Source organism: Sapajus apella, unplaced genomic scaffold (genome assembly GCF_009761245.1).
Source record: "Sapajus apella isolate SASKATOON/1434 unplaced genomic scaffold, GSC_monkey_1.0 scaffold150, whole genome shotgun sequence".
Taxonomy (NCBI): Eukaryota; Metazoa; Chordata; class Mammalia; order Primates; family Cebidae; genus Sapajus; species Sapajus apella.
Window position 1 is genome coordinate 2,571,829 of NW_022437090.1, and position 23,881 is coordinate 2,595,709.

Genomic DNA, 23,881 nt, shown 5'->3' on the forward strand with positions numbered 1-23,881 from the left:
TGGCCCACAGAGGCCTGGCTCGTGGGTGCTTTGCACAACTGTGGGCTCTACTGAGGGCTTACAAAGTTGAAAGTGGCGTCAGACACACATGGGAAGATGTGGCAGGGGTGCCAGCAGCTTCCAGGCTCAGGCTGAGGCGGACGGGTGGGACCTGAGTCCGGGCTCTGCGTGTCCCGGCTGTGTGTCCCTGCTGAGTCTCCTCACCTCTTCAGGACCCAGCTTCGGATCTGGTGCACAGAGTTGAGGCTGCACTGCTCACAGAGGATTGTTTGAAGATTAAAGACAATACAGTAGTAAAAGAGCTGCCACCCATGAGCATTTAAGAGATGACAACGACGTAATTAAAACATGGTGGGCAGTGGATTGTCACTCACTTTAGGAAAGAGTTCTCATTACGTGTCATTATATATTATATTAACATAAAAGGCTTTTATTTTATGTTGATGTAGTAAACTTCAGAAAATGCTTCAAAGGACCCAGTTGGTGCCCTCCGCACGTCCCAATCCATCACCTGGCCCCTAGTCCACATGGAGAGGACGGTTCGTTCCCCCACAGTGCTGGGAAAGTGAGATGGTGCTGTTCTTCCTCCACAAGCAGTGAGACAGGGGCCTTCCCCAGGGGTGCCTGGGCTCCCACCTCCAGAGAAGGGTCACCCTGGAATCTTTCTCTTCCTGACAGGGATACTAGATGCCTCTCACCCTAGCCCCGTGACAAATGACATTCAAGCCCTCTGCTAGGGAGGCAGGGAAGTGACGATCCCATCACACCCCTCCGTGAGTGGGTGTGGGATCCATGACGCCCGCCCACGTGGATGACTTCAAAGTGAACAGTTGGCATTCCTGCGGGGCGGCCCTCGCTCCTGCAATAGGCCATCCTGGGCGGCCGCTCCCTCCCTCACCTACGATCTGCCATCAGCAGCTGCTTCTGACAGGTGCGCGGGCTCTCCACGGCAGATGGTGAGCAAAATGGGCTTGCTGGCAGGCTGTGCCGCCGCGCCGCCCTCCCTTGCACACACTGATGTGTACACAAACACAGCCGGCCCTCTGTGCCTTCTCGAGGCACCTGCCTGGGGTCTCAGGAGCAGCCAGAGGGCTTGTTCCAGAGCAGCAGGCCCATTTGCCCTAGGCCACCCACCTTGCCGGGACCCTTCCATTTTTGGCCACCTGACTGTCGATCTGGCTTGTCTGGGTTCCCAGTCACGGCATCCTCCCAGTCCCCTCGCTAGTGTATGTGGTAAGCAGCACGCTGTGTGCCCACTGCTCCCCACCATGGCTTTGGGGTTGGCCTGGACAGAGCCTACGAAGGCTGAGCTGCCTTAGGCCACAGTCCCAGGCTCCAGATGTGGGGGCTGGGCCTCCCTGTGCTCCCTCCCATCTGTTTCCCAGAGTGTGGTCTTGTGGATGTTGAACAGGAGAGACTTGTGGGCACCACTCCACTGTCCATGGGATCCCAAGTGCACTATAAGCCTGTTCTCTTCTCAAAATAGCAAGACATGTCCATGCCATAGTGCCAGAGGGCTGGGTCACAGAGCTCAGCCTCCCTCCGGGAGAGCGCCTCTTCCCTCTGCCAACCCTGTGCCTAAGTGGAGAGCTGCAGCCGTAGGATCAGGGCATTGCCAGGCCACCCAGCTCTACACCCACCACCCTGCCGGAGCACTGGCCCCTCCCTCTGTATTTGGGCAGCTCTTTCCAAACAACCACCCAGCCAAGGCAGCCAGATGAGGGGACATCTGGCATGAGATGGTCGCCAAGTCACTGCTGTTCCATCGTGGCAGAAGGAAGATGAGCTCTGTGCCAGATTCTTAAAGAGAGAGAATAAAATGCGAGCCCCATGCCCGGCATTTTTTTTTCTTGTTTTTACCCTGACACCGCAGCTGTCACTTTCTTTTCTCTGGAACTCGGACTACTAAGTCCCCTTATCCAAAACTATTTAGGGCAGACCTTTACCACTGGGTGCTGATCAGAGTGCCAGAGTAAGTGATGGGAGTGGGAGCAGAGCGGTGAGGCTCAGAGATGACCTTGGAGGGAGAATGCACACACACACGTGTACTCACAATCACACACGCCCATGTGCTCACACATAGTCCCAGACATGCATGTGCACACGTCATGTGTTCACACAGTCATAGACATGTGTGTTCACACACGCCCCATAGACACGTTTTCACACATGTTCATGTGTTCACAGTCAGACACACATGTTCACACACACCCATGTGTTCACAGTCATAGACACACATGTTCACACACACCCATGTGTTCAGTCAGACACACGTGTTCACACACGCCCCATAGACACACGTGTTCACACATGCCCATATGTTCACACACACCCATGTGTTCATACAGTCATAGACACGCGTGTTCACACACACCCATGTGTTCACACAGTCAGACACGCATGTTCACACACGCTCGTGTTCACAGTCATAGACACACGTGTTCACACACATGTGTTCACACAGTCATAGACATGCATGTTCACACACGCCCCATAGACACGTGTTCACACATGCTCATGTGTTCACATAGTCATAGACACACATGTTCACACACACCTATGTGTTCACACAGTCATAGACACGCATGTTCACATATGCCCCTGTGTTCACACATAGACATGCATGTTCACACATGCCCCTGTGTTCACACAGTCATAGACACGCGTGTTCACACACACTCGTGTTCACACATAGACACACATGTTCACACACACCCATGTGTTCACACGTATTCGTAGATGCGTGTTCACACACACCCATGTGTTCACATATGTAATAACAGACATGTTCACACACATGTTCACACACACTCACACATACCCATGTGCTCACAGTCACAGACACACATGCTCGCACACACCCATGTGTTCACACACGTAATAACAGACACATGTTCACACCCATGTACTCACACAATCACAGAAACGTGCTCATACCCCTATGCTCACACATGTAATTATACATGCTCACACACCCATATACTCACACATACATGGTCACATACAGTATTCATTCACACATGTTCATGTACACACAGTACCCAGAATGCGCACATGCAGACATGCTCACATGCGCTCACGCACGAGGGACAGAGGAGACCGACACTGGCTTTTCAGCAGATGTCCTCCAGAGTGGGGCTGTCTGCGGTGAGTGCACTTTCCATGAGCTGATGCGGCCAGAACCCATTAGTGGAAACTAAGGAGCTTATTTCCTGCTCTTTCCCAGTAAGGGGAGAAATGTGAGTGACTCTCCCTGTATTCGACTCCCAGGTTCACACACTTGTATCGGGCAGTGGTGGGAGAGGGTGTGTGTTCACAGCAGTGATCTCACAGAAAGTCCATTGTGGTGAGCTGAGGGGGATCCCCTGCAGTCGTGGCAGCTTTTGAGCTGTGTGACCTTGGGCAAGTTCCTTAACCTCTCTGAACCTGTGTTCTTCATCTGGAAATTGAGACTATTAGCCTCTTGAAGACTGTGACCTTTCAGCTAACACTTCTACTAGATGATATTGTCACTTTCATTTTAGAGATGAGCAAATTCAAGTACAGAAAGGCTAAGTGACTTGAGCAAGGTCATGTGGGAAAGTGGGGCATCCTTCAGGCACTTAAAGCAAAAAAAGGGAGACAGGTAAGGGGGGCATTCAAGAATAGGCGGGCTGGGGGTTGCATCCAGGGTGTCAGTGCAGACAGGAACGGGGCCACAGGGTCCTGGGCGTATTAGAGCCGTCTCCTTGGTGCTGGCCAGTCTGTCGCTCTCTTTTCCCTCCTGGCATAAGTTAAATAGGCAACGTGCTCTCAAACACAAAAGGTGGGTTTTCACAGATGAGCCACCTCTCCCCTGCTCTGTGCTTGTTCCTTTGATGTCTTTGAAGGGTGCAGCAGTGTTCCTTATCTCTGAAAAATCGTGTTGTTTGGGCCACTTTTCAGGCCCCAGGAACCAAGATGAGGCTGATGCTAGGATGGCCCTGAGCCTTGCCTTGTCAGGCATGATTTTTCTTTTGTTTTTGGAGACAGGTCTCACTCTGTCAACCAGGCTGGAGGGCAGCAGCACGATCTCAGCTCCCTGTGGCCTCCACCTTCCGGGCTCATGCGACCTTCCCATCTCAGTCTCCCAAAGAGCTGGAGCCACAGGTGTGTGCCACCACACCTGGTTGATTTTTTAATTCATTTGTGGAGATGAGGTTCACTGTGTTACCCAGGTTGATCTCGAACTCCTGGACTCAAGTGATCTTCCTGCCTTGGCCTTCTAAAATGCTGGGAGTATAGGCACAAGCCACCATGCCCGGCCTAGATGTGGCATTTTCTTTGTGTTCTTGCAAACATGATGAACAAGAACTGGCATCTCACCACCAGAGGTTGATGTGAAACGCCCACGTTCTCACCATCAGAGTTTCCTCGGCTCCCCTGGGTCCTGGGCAGGGTGAGGCAGCTTTTAGTCATGACGTGAGTCAGCAAGGGCAGACGGAGGGTGGTGGCCGCAGTTCAGGCAAAGGTGGGTGATGACCGAGCTTTGAAAGTGTCGATGAGGGTGGAGGTGGGTTTGTGAACCGTTCTGGGTGAACTGTTAAGGTTTGCTTTACAATTAGGACTCCCTACAGACCTTGGATGGGGAGAGTTGATGATGGCAATGAGACGTGTAGCCTGGGGGACAGGCAACAAATGATGCCGTGTGCCAGGAGAGGGAATGGCGAAGAGCAGCAGCTTTGGGAAAGGCAAAATCATGGCTCCAGGCTTGGACGGTCTGTGTGTGAGTTTCTGGAGTGGGATGGTGAGTGGCAGGATTCCGTAGGCAAGAGAAGAGAAGGCTCTGGATCCCAGGAAATGGTGGCAAACAGAAAATGGAGCAGGAGTTGTCGATCTGAACATCCCAGCTCCTGGAATATAGCATAGCTTACATTTTAATCAAAATTCTTACTTGCTTATTACATTTTTATTGTAATGCTTATTCTCCCTGGTGATCGCATTCTGAAACCTGATCAGGTATCAATTCTGAGACTTTCATCAGGGATTACATCAATCTTTAGGCTACACTGGTGATGCACAGGTTCTTTGAGTGGATTAATAGGATTACAAAGAAGAACCAATAGGTATAAACTTCTTAGACTTTCAACTAAAAACTTGACAAACTGATACGCTTCGACACCAATTCTAATTTTGTTTCAAGGGTAATCATGAGACCAGGAGCAGAGCAGGAAAACTGTGTCACCGCAAACACAACTGGCACATTGGCCAGAAGCACAGGCCAGGGAGAAAGGGCCACATCCCTGGGAGGAGATATGCAAACATCAAGCTTCTCAGCATCATTCATTAGCACCACTCTGATTTTGTATCTGCATAGTGACATTTAACGAGGAGCATGGGCCAGGCGTGGTGGCTCATGCTTGTAAACCCAGTATTTTGGGAGGCTCAGGCAGGTGGATCACTTGAGCTTGGGAGTTTAAGACCAGCCTGGGCAACATGATGAAACCCTGTCTCTACCAAAAAAAAAAAAAAGCCAGACATGGAGGCACGTTCCTGTAGCCGCAGCTACCCAAGAGGCTGAGCAGGCAGGAGGATCACTTGAACCCAGGATCAAGTCTGCAGGGAGCCTTGAGCATGCCACTGCAATCCAACCTGAGTGACACAGCAAGATCCTATTTCTAAATAAATAATAGAGGAATATGTTGTTAAAAATCCAGGTTTTAATTTTTTTAATTTGTTTAACTCTGAGGGACACAAGTGCAGTTCTGTCGCATGGATACATTGTGTAGTAGCGAAGTCTGAGCTTTTTATAGCATTACCATCACCCAGATAAGGTACACTGTACCCATTAAGTAATTTCTCCTCCTTCATTCCCCCACCCTCCCACCATTCCGAGTCTCCAGTAACTATTATGTTCTTGCATATGCCGTATTTAGCTTCCATCTATAAGTGAGAACATGCAGTATTTGATCTTCTGTATCTGGTTATGTCAGTTAGGATAATGGCCTCCAGTTCTCTCCATGTTGCTGCAAAACACACGATTTTATTCTTTTTTATAGCTGAGTAGTATTCCATGATACACATACACCAAATTTTCTTTATCCAGTCGTCTGTTGATGGACACTTAGGTTGATTCCATATCTTCGCTACAGTGGATAGTGCTGTGATACGCATCTGAGTGCAGGTGTCTTCTTCATATAATGATTTCTTTTCCTTTGGGCAGATGCCCAGCAGCGGGATTGCTGGATTGAATGGTAGTTCTATTTTTAGTTCTTTGAGAAAGCTCTGTTTTCCATAGAGACAACCTCTAGGTTCATTTACATTCCCACCAACAGCGTATAAGCATTCCCTTTTCTCTGCATCCTTGCCAACATCTGTTATTTTTTTTTTTTTTTACTTTTTAATAATAGCCATCTGACTGGTGTAAGATGATATCTCATTGTGCCTTTGATTTGCATTTCTCTGATGACTAGTGATGATGAGCATTTTTTCATAGACTTGTGGGCCATTTGTTTTTAAATGAAGTTCATCTCTCCCCTCATGAGAAGAGAGATCATGTAAGGTCTCTTGTCACACAGGGACATGGAATTCTTTGTAGATAAGATGGCAGCTTTGGTGAGTGGTCGAGAACCATGGCTCCCGGGTCAGATTGCCTGGGTTTAAATCCTGCCTCTCTTCTCCTTTGCCAAGCACTCTTCTTACCAAGTGCAGTGGATAATACTGTGTTCTCTAGAGGGGCTGTGACGAGGATAACATGAGGCAGCATGTGCAGAGCACCCAGGGCTGCCTGGCACAGGGCGAATGCATAAGTGGCGCCAGTTTCCAGGCCCTCGCCAGCCCCCTCAGTAAGCACATGCCAGTCCTTGTCTCTCAGAAATGCAGGACTTTCAGTTGGGTCTGTTTAATAGACTCAATCAAGAGACTTCTTCACAGAAGCAGGGCACAGTGGCCCATGCCTGTAATGTCAGTGCTTTGGAAGGCTGAGGTGGGAGGATCTGTAGATACCCTGTCTCTACAGAAAATAAAAAGAATTAGCCTGACATGGGTGGCACATGCCTCTAGACCCAGCTACTCAGGAGGCTGAGGCAGGAAGATTGCTGGATCCCAGGAGTTTGAGGCTGCAGTGAGCTGTGATAGTGCCACTGCACTCCAGCCTGGGTGACAGAGCAAGACGTTGTCTTCCTATTTTTCAGAAAGATATTTCTTCATAGAGCAAGTCAAAGGAAAAAGATGATCCTCCGAGGCCTGTGTCCAGGTTCTTCCCATGGTGTCTTACCATGGTCCCATCCATTGCTGTGGGTTCATGACACTGTGACCTGGAGTATGCATGTGTGGCGGGGACAGTTGTCCAGGAGCCACCAACACTCTCATATGGAAAGTCTGGCAACAGGCTAGGTCTTCAAAGGACCAGAAATCTGGATGGCCTGTGAAAAACCCAAGTCACTTGCGTGGCTGTGCTGGTGGAGAATAGGAAAGGGTGGAACAGCATGCAGATGACCAGGCCCTTGATGCTCCCAGTAATCTGGACATAACTCCCGCCACCTCATAATTCCCACATTGTGGCATTGCGTCACATCGCAAAAATAACTAACACACTTTTGAGCAGTGCTCTTGAAATAGAATCCATGTGATGTATTATTTCAAAGATATGTTTTCATCTGTTCCTCAAAACAGCCCTGAGAGGTAGAGATTTTACTCCCCTTTTACAGAAGGGAAGGCCAGTCCTCAAGGTCAGCTGCTGAAGGTCATGCTGTTTGGCAGAACCAGGAGAAGAGCTCCGGCCCATCTTGTCCCCAGCCTCTGCACAAACATGATCTCCTGGAGATATTCTAAGGAGTGTTTGATACTTAGAGATACACAGTGCTGCTTTCAGTGTAGAGTGCCGTTTTCATAACTCCAGTTAACATAGATTTTTATTGTCTTAACTGGAAAGCATGCCAATTATATGCAAATTTAAATTGTATAATTAGCTTATGTTCTTGAGGGAGTTCCAGTTCTTCCACTGGTTCTGAGCCTGACGAAGAGGAAAATTATGCTTTGGCAAAGAACACCTATGGCCTATTTTGGATTCTCCTCCCCCACACCCATTTTTTCTTTCTCCCTCCCTCTTTCTCGTCCTTCCTTCCTCCTTTAAAAAAAAAAAAAAAAATCCTGACTGTACTTCATTGCTAAGCAGCTTAAACAGCCAGAGTGAGACCCCTCCATCTGATCTCCATGCAGGTTTCATTTTTCCTCTTTGTTAGTCTGTTGGCAATTAGAAGAACCAAAGAGGCCAGAGTCCTCTTCGATTCTATTCTATTGGCAATCAGAAGAACTGATGCTGCCTGCTTGGAAGTGGAGATGCTGTTTCTGAAACTGCCAGAATGCCAGGCATGCTATCACCTGCAGCTCTGAGACGTCACGCTGACAGTATCACAGGAAAACAGCCTTTTGTGGGCCATCCTCTCTGTGTTCACACTGTGTCGTTTTTAAGCTTTAGAGGAAACTGACAAAAGCTTCCTTTCTCTCTGTCTTGAGCACCACCGCATATTCTTAACCACGTGGAGCTGGGAGCTAACGCATCACAGCCAACGGTATCTGGAGTGCATTTGCTCATGTAGCCCCTATTTCATTTTTTGTCTTATTTTTAGTTTCCTTTGAATATAATAATAATAAGAAAACCCAGTCATTGAATTCTTAGCCCCAGCCAAGAGTGTGAGGTTAGACATATTGCAGCCCAAGGGAGAATTTCTGATTGCAAGCTGGTCAGCCTGTTTGCAGTTGACAGATGTAACCTGCCCTAGGGCAAGCGAAAGTCTCAAGGGAGCTTTTAATTTCTTAATATTGAAATGAGCATAACTTTTATCATCTTAATCAGTGAATAAAAAAATAAAGTTGCTAACATTATTTTTTAAACATGGCATATGAGGATCTTAAGAAATCGCAATTGCTTTTTAAGTTGCTCTTGAAAGTTCATTTTCTCTGTGTTCAGGAAGATTCTGCCAGCAGCTCCTAACTAGGTAGTCATATTGCAGTTAAGCAAAACATTCCCGGGGATGGTGAACAGCCCTGTTCTGTGGACACTAGCCCAGGAAGGGAAAAGGGCATGCGTCATCCGCAGAGCGGTTTTGCTTCGTCCTGGACCTTGGTTTTCATCTCATCTCATAAACTCAGCATACAGGAGTATTCATTTAAAATTACAGCAGAGATCTTCTAATGCAAACTGCATTCTTTCAGAATATATGATACTTTAGTCAAGAGCTGTGCTAAGCAACCTGTTTTCACTATTCATAAAGAAGGGATTGCTGAGTGATGGCGAATGGCCTTTGTACGGTCATAATGAAAGCATTACCATTGTCAGTCTTAACACATAATTTTATGTGAAAAAATCGGATGTATTGCAGCTAGTCATTCTTGAGTATTTCTTATTTTAATCAAATTGAAACCACATTTCTTAAAACCAAAAGTTCCTCAATTACAGGGGCCACAGGCTAGTCAATTCTGGTTCCCTGGTACTTTGTATAATACCCGAATAAGGAAACACTAACCTGGTACTTTGTATAATACGCAAATAAGGAAACAGTAAATGTGTCCTGAACCAAACTGAAAAAGTTGCTTTCAGAGATACGTGTATATGAATGTGGATCTACAGAGGTATTATATGTAATATAAACTATTGAACATTATGTTACACAGGTAGAATGAAGATGCTCAATGGGAGCATACCAGAATCTTGGGACAGGGGTTATGCATTTGAAACCAAAACATAACTTTGAAGTATTTAGAGAACCCTCAAAATTCAACAAAACAAATAAGCCAACCAATTAAAAAACGGATACAGGATTAGAACAGGCACTTCACCAAAGAAGTCCCTTCACATACAGAATGCCTTCACATACATAAGGCAAACAGGAACATTAGGTTCCCAACGTCATTTATTAGTTATTAGAGAGATGCAGGTGAAAGCCACATTGAAATGCTACTTTACACCAGTTAGGATGACCAAATCAAAAAATCCTGACAATACCAAGTGCTGACAATGACACAGAGCAACGGGAGCTCTCACGCACTGCTGGCGACTGAGGATGGGGAGTGCAAAGTGGTATGGCCAGTTTGGAAAACCACTGGAAATTGCCCATCAGGTTTAACATACCTACTGTGACCCAGCAATCCCACTCCTAGATTTTTACCAAAGAGAAATAAGATCACACAAATACCCACTCCCAAATGTTTACGGCAGCTTTGTTCAAATAGCCAGAAACTGGAAACAACTTAAGTGCCCTTCAGGTGGGAAATGGAAAGCAGATTGAGAAAGGTGCATGCCCCGGCAGGCCCGAATCTCACTTGTGGCTGCAAGTGAAGAGAAGAAAAGTGGAGAGCCGTGGAGGCCTCGAAGGCTCCTGTGCTCCAGCACACACGTGGCCCTCAGCAAAGGTAGGGGTCTGGTGCTTCAGGTCATGTAGGGAACTAGGTACCTAATCATTCGGTGATGATTCACTAACCAAGCTGAGATGTTCATGGCCACACCTGAAAGAACATACAGACTTCATAGAATTAGTCCAAGAAGGTCACTGAACAAAGGAACAGCAGCACCACCACCACCACATCATTGTGGGGCAGGGACATCTGTTTCCAGAGCTGCCACATTATTATTTACAATGTTTGATTTTCAAGAAAAAATTAGGCAACAAAGAAACACTACGGTATCAGTTACTAGACAAAGACTTCAAATCTGCTGTTATAAATGTGCACCAAGAACTAGAGGAAACCGACAAAATAAAGGAAAATGTTAAAGTAATGTCTCAACAAATAAAGAATATCAATAAGGAGACAGATATTTTTTTAAAAAAGAACTAAATAGAAATTCAAAAATACAATAACTTAAATGAAAAAAAAATTGCTGGAAGGGTTGAGTTGGCAGAAAAAAGAATGAAACTTAAAGGTAAGGCAATTGAGATTATTGAGTCTGAGGAACAGAATTTAAAATGGGGAAAAAATGGTGATGATTGCATAAGTTTGAAAATATTTTAAAAACCACTGAATTATAAAAGGATAGGCCAGTCACAGTGGCTTACACCTGTAATCATAGTGCTTTGGGAGACTGAGGCAGGAGGATTGTTTGAGCCCAGGAGTTTGAGATCAGCCCAGACAACATAGCAAGACCCCATCTCTAAAAAAAACAAAAAAAAAAACAAAAAAAAACTAGCTAGGTATGGTGGTGTGCTTCTGTAGTCCCAGCTACTTGTGAGGCTGAGACAGAAGGATTGCTCGAGCCTAGGAATGTGCGGCTGCAGTGAGCTGTGATCGTGCCACTGCACTCCAACCTGGGTGACAGAACAAGACCCTGTCTCTGAAAAAAAGAAGACTTTTATATGAACTACCTCTCAATATAAAATGATTATCTGGGGGAAAAAATAAGGAGCACAGTTTGGAAAAGGCTCTGGAAGACACAGCCCCAAAAGAGATGTGTAAGTAAACAGGAGGCATTCTGCTGACCTTTCTCATTTTACAGTTGGGGAAACTGAGGCCCAGAGGAGTGAAACAAGCTACCCAGTGCCTCTTATGTAACAGACACAAGCGTCTCTGCCCATTCTATAGTCAGTGTGACCGACCATCTCAGTTTGCCATTACTTTCCCAGCGTTAGCACTGAAAATTCTGCCTCCTGAGAAACCCCCGGCCCTGGCAGCAAGGACACTTGGCCTCTCTGTCTACAGTCTGCAGTGAGACCCCTCTTTCCAGCAGTAGGAATTGCTGCAGTTCTTCTGTGAATGAGAAATGGTGGTATTCAGAGAAGTCCCATTTTCCCACTGAATTCAGTCCTCTAAACTTAAGCATATGCTTCTATGCTTGAAGTTCTTTTCTATTCAGGCTTTTGGAATGAAGCCTCTTTCCTTTTAACGAAATCTGCATTTCATCCCCAAGGTGAAAACCGCTGTCCTTGGCTCTCCCTGAAAAGTGAAAAGTGGTTTTCTTTGTGTACCAAATGCTAAGCATATAACAAAAACTGAAGTTGTAGTTAATTGATTGCAGATATGAAAAAGCAGATTATAACCCCTCAGAGATCTATACCAAGACAGGGACAGAGAAAAAGAGAGAGGGGAGATCCATGTCACCTGAAACTGAAAGCCATGAAAAGAAAACTCAGAGGACTTTTCAAAACCAGCAGACCTCAAAGGAAAGCCCAAATCAAGAGGCGCCAGCAGCCCTTAAATCCGTGATTGATGGAAACCATCCTGAGGGTGGAGGGTGCACTTCTGAGCCAGAGCAAATGGGTGTGGCACATTTCAAGCACAGGATCCCGAGCTTGGTGCTCTGGTGCCAGGAGGGCGCAGCTCAGCCCTGCTTCTTCTCAGGCCAGGGCTGCAGCCAGCCCTGCCTAGCCTGGTGGGTCCTCACTATTCAAGACATGCAGTGGAGAAAGGACACACTCCCCTTGCGCCCAGGAAATGATGCTTGGAATTTGTGAGGTGCAGGGAGTTGAAGGATGACAAGGAAGTGATGGGAAAACGGATGACGGCCACCCACTTCCTATGGGTCCCCGTTTGACCTCAGTCAGCCTTACAGACCTCGCTGCAGGCAAGCAGGTGAGGTTCAAAAGCACCTGCTGTCTTTACCTTCGTTCAGGTGGTTCCTTCAGTCTCTTTAAGTGGCCCCTTGCACCACTGTGATTGTCATGGGTGGAAGATCAGAGGCTGTATCTGGGTCCCCAGAGACGGGCACACAGAAATATGTCACAAGCTTGACGCCTCCAGCAGCCTCTCCATCCACCTCTGCTTCCATCTTTTACTGTGGTTGGGTCCCAGGGTCCCATCTGCCAGGTCCCCCTCACCCTGGCCCCAGCCTACCTTTCCTGTATGTCCTTGATTTCAGCTGCCTTGCTCTCCTGCACTCTCCTGCAGACCTTCAGCACCCCCAAACACACCTCCTTACCCACCCCCACCTCCCTGTGTTTGACCATGGAGTTTCCTCTGCTTGGAGCAGGCCCCCCACACCCCACGCCTGCCCACTGTCAAATGTCCAGTTCAGTGTCTACCTCCTCCTGTATTTTGCCAGAAAGATTAACCTTTCCTTCCTCCGTGCCCTCAAAGGACTGTTTGCACGGCCAATATTTACGATCACCCCCTCCGCCTCTCGTGGTAGATATTCACGGTCCTTTGTGTCCTCTCTCCTCCAGGGTAATACTGACCTCTGGGGAAACAGGAGTCCTTGTCACTCCCTGGCGCATGGCTGTAGGAGTGAGGGAACTGCTCCTACCTGTGCCTGCTTCCCCAGCACCTGGCACGGCACCTGTTCATGCTGGGCACTACAGACACGTCATGTGGGCATTTCCTGTTCCTCCTCTAGGGCAGGGCTTGTCCTGTTCATCTCTGTGTTCCTTGTACCTAGCCCAGTCCCTGGCACACAGCCAGTGCACCATAACGATTGTCAAGATTCATTCACCAAGTGAAGTTGGAGAGTTTAAAAAATTCTTCGCAGAGAAATCTACTGCTCGCTTCTGCTGAACTGTGCTGACCTCCTAACCCTTCAGCATCACACCCATGCTGGGAAAGACAGTGCAGGAAATAAAAGGTTCCATCGGGCAGTGCTGCTCCCAGCTTGTCACTGTCCTCATGTGAGGGCCCAGGGTGATGGAGCCATCACTAGCTGGAACATGGCTGATCACTGCGGCAAAGGGGAAAGTAGAGACATTCCCGTTAGTGCTTTGTAGCTTCTATCTGTAGACTACCCATGTGACTTTCACCTACAGCTCACTGGCCAAAGCAAGTCCCATGGGCAACCCGACTTTCAAGAGGAGGGTAGGGAGCTGGATACCATTCATGCAGTTGGACACACTTGCCTACAACAGCAGAGCTGCTTAAACCCTAACCTTACATGGGATTCAGTAGGCCTGGGGAAAGGCGGAGACTTGGCATTTCTTGCAAATTGCAGCCTGTCTGAAGGGCAAGGGTAGAGAGGTGGAGCCAACAAACTGAAACTCTCAACAAACTGAAGCAAACTCCTCCTTCCTCCTCCTTCTCTGCAGAGACACAACTCAGCTTGTAGCTCTGTGGGTCTGCCTTGCAAACCAAGAGAACTATCCGTGGCAGTGGGAAGACACTGTGATTTACCTCCAGGGTACACAGGACACAGAGGAATAGATAATGAAAGCCATTAGCTGTGTGGCAAACCTGCCGAGTCTGGGAACCGAGGGAGCCCAGGAGCACCGCAGCTGTGCTAAGAAGCCCCATCAGTCTGGGTAGAGACCACGTATTTGCATAAGCAGGTCTCCTAATGGACCGAGTTGGAGCTAAGTGTGCCACCTCTTTCTCTCCTTTCCCTCCCAATGAGTTCACAAAGTTGGGAGGGTCAGTGAGCTCCAATGGGGCCTTGTAAAGGCTTCAGCCCCTTTGAACGCTCTCCTTGTCATTGTCACACTGTCGTGGCCAGCTTTGTCTCCTTGCATTGCCACTAGCGATTGATGACTCATGGGGGCAGTTCCATTGTTCCAGAGCCTGGAGCTCCTGTTGCTCCAGGGTTCTCTTCAGTGTTGAAGACAAGCACTCATCCCCTCATCAGAAGACACACACACACACACACACACACACACACACACACACACGGTAAGCCCAGCCAGTGTCCAGTTAGCCGTCCCCCTCATCCCCCATCAGAAGACACACACACACACACACACACACAGTAAGCCCAGCCAGTGTCCAGTCAGCCGTCCCCCTCATCCCCCATCAGAAGACACACACACACACACACACACACACACCCCCACCCCGTAAGCCGAGCCAGTGCCCAGTCAGCCGTCCCTCTTCCTTGTGGCTGAACCGCGGGGGCGGGCCACTTCCGCTTTGCACCACTGAGCCAGAGATGCAGGACCTCTCCCCAGCTCAAAATAGATGATGCTCGTTTCAGTGGTTTTATTTAAAAGCTATGCCAGTCACTTCACATCCTTTTCCAGAAGTTTTGATTGACAGCTATCTGGTCAACCAGAAGCTGCCTATGGACTAAAATAGCTGACGGGGGCATTGGCTGGGCTTAAAACCTGCAGAGGGTGTGTGTGTGCATGTGTGTGTGTGTGTGTGTGTGCACATGCAGAACAGAGCATAGCATGGAATTTGATGGAATGGATGTGGAAGGAGTCGAAGTGGTCTTGGTGCAGAAGAGGAAGAGGGGAACCAAGTGAAGTGCCTGGTACAGGCGTCATTCTGCCACTAGAGGGCGCAGTGACTCTAGAATCCACCTGCCCGCGTCCTGCCTACGAGGTTTCCCCTAAAGCAGCTCTCTCTGTTGGCTCCCAGACAGCGGCTTCAGGTTGACCTCTTAGAAGTCCGATTCTAATTTCCGATGGGCTCAGAGTCATAAATTAGATTTGTGCTCTAGGAAACTAACTTCATACCACCACAATATTTTTAAAAAGTGATCACAAAATGAAATACACATACACATTTTACAAATAATTACACGAAAACCTAACACTTAAGGCTAAATTCCTCTGGTAGGTGTAGGGGTTGGGGATTGCTTGGATCAGACACAATGAGGCTTGCAGTCTGAGGAGGTTTGAACTGCAGACACCGCCTTTCCTTCCTGTGACTTTCCCTTTAGCAAGCACAGCCATTCCACCTTGCCACAAGGGCCTTCAAACTGTGATGGAAATGAGGGTCATCTGTCTTAGAAATTGGCACCGCCGAGCAGCTTTGCCGCACATTTCCGGAGCCCTGTGCATGGCAACTGCTGGGGGGTGGGCAGTTGCAGTGGCTACTTTGGACTGGAGGCTCAGTCCATGGGATCTGATCACCGTTGGATGCACTCCAGAGTGTCATAGAATCCTTTGAAATTATAAGCAAATATTTGATGGTGAGTTTATTTGGGTAGAGTGTCCAAAGTGTTTACTGGAGTCTCAAGGGATTCCATGGCCCCCAAGATGTTAAGAGACACTCTTGCACATTCAGGTTCCTTTCTAGTGAACTTTTTTTTTTTTTTTTTTTTGAGACAGAGTCTTGCTCTGTCCCCCAGGCTGGAGTGCAGTGGTGGGATCTTAGCTCACTGCAACCTCTGCCTTCCAGATTCAAGCCATTCTTCTGCCTCAGCCTCCTGAGTGGCTGGGACTCCAGGCACCTGCCACCACGCCTGGCTAATTTTTCTATTTTTAGTAGAGACAGGGTTTCATCATATTGGCCAGGCTGGTCTCAAACTCCTGACCTTGTGATCTGCCTGCCTCAGCCTTGCAGAGTGCTGGGATTACAGGCATGAGCCACTTTGCAAAGTCCTAGTGATACATTTTTTAAAAAGTGAAAGGTGTCTATAGGTCGATCTTTCTAAGGCGAGGGGTGAGTGCATCCATATGCATCCTTGTGTGTGTACAGATACACAGGTTGCACACACAGGCCCCTCCCTCCCACACGTGCCCACAGGTGCACAGGTGTCAGCGTCTCTAGAGCTGGCGTCGTCCACTCCCTCCTGGCCCTGCTCTTTAGAATTCCTCTACACAGTTCTCGTAGATTTGTTTTGTCACTTCACGCCTCTCACACATCACAGGACAGAATACTCGGCATCCCGGGGCTTCCTTTACCCCACAGCCCCAAATTCCGGGGACAGCATGGGTGTGGGAGGGAGCATGGAACCCAGACCCAGATTCTTGTTCCAGACCTACCCCTCACCCTTGTGAATTTGAGTAAGGCAGGTGAATTTGAGTAAGGTCCCTAACTACTTTTGGTTTCCTGGTGGGTAAAGTAGAATAATGGCCCCACCTCGCAGGATGACTAGTCTGAGGACATGAGATGATGAAGGAGAGGCACCCTGCAGTCCACCTCAGCCCTCTTAGAGGGGCCCCGCAAACTCCTCCTGACATCCATTAGAAAACGGACACTGAACCTGATGCTTAAAATGCAAATGCTGCTTTCCTGGCACTCTGAGTATGTCTCCTGTCATCTCCTGAAATCAGGAGGTACTTGGGAAGTTGGTGGTGCTTGGTATTCAGAGGGCATATCTCCCTTTGGGTGGAGGGCAGCTGGGCAAGTCCAGCTCTCTTGCCATCAGGTGACCGGGGCGCGCTCTCTCTTGGCTGTCTTTCTAATGGCCTCATGGCTACTGGGATCAACTGAGTGGGGCAAGAGAAAGAACAGCCAAGCCACACACTTGGGGCAAGTCCTTCCGCTGTCTTGTTCCTGTTGCAGTTCTCTAGAAGAGTGCAGGGTCAGCGCCGGAGGCTGCGGATGCAACAGGCCAGGGCATAGCGAGGTGTCTGTTGTGGGGTGTGCTTGTCATGTTCCCAGATGCGAATTATTTGACAGCTAAAGAAACAATGAAAAGCAACAAAATATGGCATGTACATGTAGTGGAATCATATGCATCCTTTAAAAGAAAGGGTATTCCGATGCATGCCACCTCACGGAGGAAGCTTGAAGACATTAGGTGAAATACACCAGTCACAAAAAGACATACTGTGGGATTCCACGTATAGGAAGGAGCTAAAGGAGTGAAATTCAGAGAGACAGAAAGCAGAATGGGGGCTGCCTGGGGGTGGGGAGCAGGGGAACCGGGAGTTTTTATTGAATGGGCATAGAGTTTCAGTTCAGAAAGGAGCAGAATGGGGGCTGCCTGGGGGTGGGGAGCAGGGGAACCCGGAGTTTTTATTGAATGGGCGTAGAGCTTCAGTTCAGGTGAAAATGTTCTAGAGATAGCAGTGATAGTTGTACAACAGCGTGAATGTACTTAACACAGCTGTACACTTAAAAATGGCTAAGGTAGTACATTTTATATTATGTGTATTTAACCACAACACACACACACACACACACACACACACACACACACACATACACACACACACATACACACACACACATACACACACACACACACACACACACCAAAAACGGAGAATCACTTGAGCCTGAGAGGTCGAAGTTGCAGTGAGCCATGATCACCCTACTGCACTCCAGCTTGGGAGACAGAGTGATACCGTGTCTCCAAAAACCAAAGAGATGGCCTGTGAAATAAACACGTTTTGAGCCCTGGGAATGTGAGCTGGGGGGAGAGTCTGGCTCACATACCATCTGATCCACGTCTGGAGCTCCTTTGGATATTTTGTAAACGATCGGGCTCCCGGGCGGGGTGCCGTCCTTGGCTAGCCACCTGTGGGAATAGTCAGGAGCCAGGGTTCAGAGCTGGCCTCTGCTGCTGACTGGTGGCTGTGGACACGCCTCCCCTCTTCCCAGCTTCCCTGTCCTCAGCTGAGAAATAGGAATAAAAACCCCACATTTTAGTCAGTGGAAGGCTCACGTGAGTAGAGAGCAGAAGCCCTTTGGAAACGCCGTCATTCTGGACAAACATTCTGGACCCTTTTCTGGGGAGAAGGGTCCTGGGCTCGAGTCTAGGCTCTGGGTCTCTATGCCTGTCTAGCCTTGCCGACTGGTGCCCACTGCCACCTGTGCTGCCGGGAGCCACCGTGCATTTCCTGGGGGCTGTAGAGTATTTCACCTTCACGGGACAGGCCGAGACACTCAGGCCCTTGGAGAATCTCGTGATCCTAATCATAAGCTTGCTAGGCTGCGGTCAGTGGAACGATCACATGTTCATTACAGTTATTACAAGAAAGGCTCTTTACTGGCCACCCTAGAAGGGCGGATGGGGCCCCGCTGTGCCTGGCTGGCAGGCCTTCTGTAAAGAGTGACCTGGCAGCTTCTTATGTGTCTGTGGTGCTCCTGTGAGTGGCTGGAGCTGGAGATGCCTGTTGAGGGGCTGAGGTGGCTGGGGCCTTGGGGGTGGGGGGCTCCATCACAACTTATGGACGCCCACCTGCTTTCTTGCCCCAGAGATCTGCTGCTCGGCCGTAGAAGTGGGGACTCTATGGAGGAGTGTGGAAATGGGGGCTACTTAAGGAAGGCAGGATGGGTAGGCTAGCTTTCACCCCGGGGGGGATTTTTGGGAAATGGAGCCAGTACTCTGCAGTCGTTAAAACATGCCAGGCAGGCTGGGTGTAGTGGCTCACACCTGTAATCCCAGCACCCTGGGAGGCCAAGACGAGAGGATCGCGCGAGGACAGGAATTTGAGACCAGCCTAGATAACATAGTAAGACACTGTCTCTACAACAAATAAAATAAAATTATCCAGGCGTAGTGGTGTGCACACCTGTAGTCCCAGCTTTTCTGGAGGGGCTGAGGTAGGAGGATCACTTGTGCCCAAGAGGTAGGGGATGCAGGAAGCCATGATTGCGCCAGTGCACTCCAGCCTGGGTGACAGAGCAAGACTGTCTCAGCGACAGGAAAGCCAGGCAGAGCATGGTGCACTTTCTGTGCCCTAGCACAGTGAGCTAGGTAAGAGGCCCATTTCACAGGCAGAAAAGCTGCGTCCAAGCAGAAAATGACGAGAGAAGGAAGGCACAGGCGGCTTCCTGGGGCCGCTGAAGAAGGGTCGTTGAGAAAAGCACTAATGACCAATTCTGTTAGGTGACCTTCCGGAAATTCCCTGAGGCAGGTGTCGCCCCGCATGTGTTACTGTATGAAGTCCCACTAACTTCCATCTAAAAGGTCAGCAAGACAGAAAAAAATGCCAGGAGCAAAAGTCAAGGAACTTGATGTGGGGTCAGTAAGAGAGAAGGTCAGGGAGTTAGGCTCAGGTCATTCCTCCCCTGGAGTGGAACAGAGAGAAGGGGTGTGTGGGCCTGGCTCTCGGCGCAGTCCTGGGGCTACCTTGCCCCGCAGGCTGGAGTGGGGAGCTGGGCTGGCACCACCCTGGGCAGAGTCAGGCCCCGGGGTTGAGCAGCAAGGGCACCTGTTTCTGGGCAGCCTCGTGGCGGGGCTTTTGAGCCAATTTGGCAGTTATTTTTAACCAGGCAGGTCTGTCATAGCCTGAACTCATTCTCCATCCCCAAAAGTGCCTCTGCAGGGCCTGGAGGATGAGCACAATCTGCTGGGTGCAAGAGGCAGGGCCCATGAGCCCCCAGGGACTGATCCTGTGAGGACGCCTGGGTCTTGAGGCCGGAGCCCCACTGCCCTGCCTCCTACATCCAGCACAGTTCTTCTGGGGACCCCCCACTGTCACGGGTGCAGCCTCCTTATTGGAAAGAGCCAGAAGATTCGGTAGGTGAGGTGAGCAGTTGTCTCTGCAGTCACGAATGGTCTGCTGTTTTTATGGATCCTCCCTATGAACGGCAGGAGAGGGGAGAGGCCACCAGGCTGCATATTACGTGCGGTCCCCACCCTCTTCCTCCTCTGCAACTCTCCTGACAGTCCTCTGCTTCCTGCTCCTGAGGGCCAGTGAGTGCAGTAAAACTGAAATCAGGATCTAAAGCTGTCCATCTGCTCCAATTCGTTAAGGAAAAGTGGATGACCACAGGCATTGGTGCATCAGCCATGATCAGTAACATGCTGCCTAGGAACCCCCGCCCCACCACTGACTAGGACACCTGTTGTGTGCCCAGGAGACTGGCTGCTCCCATGCCAGCACCTGCATAGCCTGGCCCCAGTGCCAGGTTGACCAGTGGACTTGGAGGGGCCCAGAGGGACCATCGGTAACCCAGAGATGACATCTTCACCCCACACGTGCCCCTGCCCCTGCACCACTCCACTGTCCCCGCAGAAGAGCAAATGGGCTTTTTCAGGAGCTGAGGATGATGGGGAGGTGTCCTTCTGTCCTCCTCCCTGCAAGGACACAGTGCCACAGTGCCACCATCTAAAGACTGAACCCACCCATGGAACTGGCCAGGGCTCTGGGACATGGAAAGTGGCTGCCTGAGCTCCCTGGTTGCTGCCCCCTTCCCACCATTCCTTCCCAGGCCCCAGAGGAGGTGCTTGAGGTAGCAACAGGGACCCAGGTAGAATCCAGAAGTTGAGACAATGTCCAAGAGATCTCAAGAATCCATAGTTCATTTTATCATCCATTCATTCATTGCACATAGTACGCGAAGCCCTGAGATAAGGGAGAGGCACAGACAGTCCTGGGGTGGCAGTGGCTTAGAAAACTGAAGGGTTGTTGTGATGCAGCGTCATCAGCGCTGTCCAGCCGTGTAATGCCACGGGAACATAGAATGTGAGCAGCTTCTGCCTTCCAGAATGGAGCAAGGTTTCATAGAGGTGGGGACATACCATCCTGAGAGATGGGTAGGAGTTCCTGTGTTGGGAAAGAGGAAAGGACATTTCGTGTGCAAGGGAATGGAACATTCGAGAAATAGGTCAAGACAACCACACCAAAGAAAATAGTGCCCAGAGGGGAAGGGGAAGGCTGAAAATGTAGAAGACGGTGAGGGAGACAATGCTGAGGGGTGAATCGGGGAGAAGGCCCGGGGTGGAGTGGGACGGGGAGAAGGCCCGGGGTGGATTGGGACTGGGAGAAGGTCCCGGGGTGGAGTGGGACTGGGAGAAGGTCCCGGGGTGGAGTGGGACGGGGAGAAGGTCCTGGGGTGTCTGCCACGGGGCCGGAGAGGTCCCTCCTGGGTTTGGAGAGGTGCTGGGCAGGTACAGCCCTCCAGCCTCCCTGGTGAACAGTCAGGCCAGGGCACTCTTTGAGGGTTACCGAGGTCGTAATTCAGGTAACGCTGTCCCTTGTGCCGCACACAGAGGGACCCACCCGGGGGAGGGTGAAAGAGCAGGGCGGCCGGAAGCTCACGGAAGACAAGCCGTAAATCCGAGCAGCGGGAGGGAGGGAGACCCCGCGGGATGCCCGGAGGAGCAGCGGGGGCGTGACTTGCAACAGGCCGCGGACGAAGCAGGACAAGGAAGAGACTCGGTGGAACCTTTCGCGCTCCCGCTTCCCCTTCCTTCGCACCCAGTCTCTTTCTTGTCCTTCTTTTCCCCAGTTGAGTTGGGGGAGGGAAGGACAGCCGAAGCCCGCAGGTTGAGGCCAAGCTCATTGCAGGCCGGTGGCCGCCGCCTCTCTCCGCCACCCGACAGGCCCGTGCACAAGGTCCCAGCCCGAGGGCGGCGGTTTCCCTGCGGGTCTTGGAGGTTTTTCTTAGGGAAGTGTCTGCCATCTTGTGGCTGAAGCTGGTACTGCCAGGGCCCACCGGCAAACCTCCCTTCCGGGCTCCCCAAGGGGTCCCTGGGCCGGCAGGTGGCTGCCAGCCGAGGAGGAAGGGAGGAGGGCAGTGGCACCGGCCTCCCTGCGTGGACCCCCCTCCTCCCACGCTGCGCTCAGAGAATCTTCTAGAGACAGCGGCTGCGCCTGGGAGGACAGGGAAGAGGGTGGATGTCAGACACAGGCAGGCTGGAAGGTCTGCACAGGGGTGGCCCCCGAACACGGATGCTCCCCGTAGACAGGCACAGTCAGCCCAGGGCCGGGGGCGAGGCCCCCCAGGTGGTGCCAGGCGCGGAGTGGGCCCTGTGAGGGTGATAACACCTGTGGGCTAGAGGGCACCCGGGCTCCGGGCCACGTGAGCCTGTGAATCCCACTCGCATTGTGAATTCAGAGCCCCTGGGTGTTCGATCTTTTATTTGCTATTTGGATACAGGTGAGAGATTATTTGACATCTCTCAGTTCTCCAGTTCTCCCAACTTGGCTGGGGCCAGGAATGTGAGGCCCGCCTGGTGCCCTTTTCTCTTCTCCAAGCTCCTTGGTGCTGCCTGGAGCAGATGGCACCCCCCACACCCACCCCATGGACATCGTCCTTACTGTCGTCACCAGAATCTTCCATTCCCACAGCCACCTGGCATCCCAAAGCCTTCCTTCAGCGGGCAACTTCTTCACGGGCAAATGCTAGCGATCGTTTAAGTCACACTGCGGGCACATACTCCATCTCCAAGGCGGTCATTGCTAACTCTAAATCTACCCCTGTTAGTTAGCCAACCCACATTCTCTTTCTTAGAGAGGCTCTGTTCCATGAAGACAATCTGGAACCAAATGCTGCGTGAGCTGGGGCCGGTCATGGAAACAGAAAGCTTCCATTTCCATCAAGCTGGATGGATTCTACAAAAGGAATTCAGTGTTTACAGAATCGTTAGCAGGGCTGTTAGCGTGAAGGTCAGGAAAAAGCACCCCAGGATTTCAGGATACCAAGAAGTTACTGAAATTGCCAGAAGTCATCGTGGATGGCATTCCACGGGCTCTCTGGAGAGGGCCGGGAGGAGCTGGCAGAGCCTCTGGTCTCCTTCCTGCAGAGTCCTAGGCTCATCCTCACAGCTGCGCCCTGCAAAGAATAGCTTCTCCTTTTGCGTTAGGTAGGCTGCCAAAATCTCTCATTGGTGGAATCTGAAGCGGGGCCTTGCTGGCGGCAGAATCTGGGAAGCGCAGTCTGCAGGCTCTCCGCCTGTGCAGTACGGGGTGAGCTGCGAATGTCAGGGACCAAGGCTCAGTATCTGACATACACTTTTAAACACGGGTGATAATAACAGGACTTCCTTCGCATGGCTGTTGTGAGGCTAAAATTAACACTTGTGAAGTCTTTGCACAGAGCATGGCATATGGTAGACCCTCAATAATTGCTAGTTTACAAAAAATTGTCAAAACTGAAATTAGAATGGCTCCTCCTTCTCATTTCTAACCCCTGCAAAAAAACTGGCTGCCTCTGAACTGACTGGTCCAAGCCACCAGCCTTGGCAGAGAACCTGCCCCTTAGTGTTCCGGGCCTGCTGGGCCTGGGGATCCTCAATCAGCTGGCTCAGACGGCTAAACAGAGATGCAGGAAATAGGTGACATTTCTCAGGAAAAAACCCTTAGAGTGAATCATGCTGAATATTAATACTGGATTTGCTGTGCTTGGCAGACCTGAGGACGTCATCTCACACAGACCAGTGGACAGTCAGGGTGTGGTTGGTCCCCTCGTGAAAACCCAGGTCCTGGCTCTGCTTTGCGGCGCTATACTGAATGGAGGCAGTGAGACTGGGGTTGAGCCTCTGTGGCCCTCTTCTCACGTGCTCCAAGCAGCCTGCAACGGGAAAGAATTAGGGCACAGCTGAAATCCAAAGGGAAAAAGAAGCAGGCTGGAATCCACGGGGAGCAGCATCTATTTCTTAGTCTGT

General features: G+C 50.2%; 1 protein-coding gene across 6 annotated transcripts in view; it reads left to right on the plus strand.

Annotated features, from left to right (window-relative positions):
• MSRA (methionine sulfoxide reductase A) overlaps positions 1–23,881 on the plus strand; it is a 370,749-nt gene that overhangs the window by 345,316 nt on the left and 1,552 nt on the right. The window lies entirely within an intron of this gene.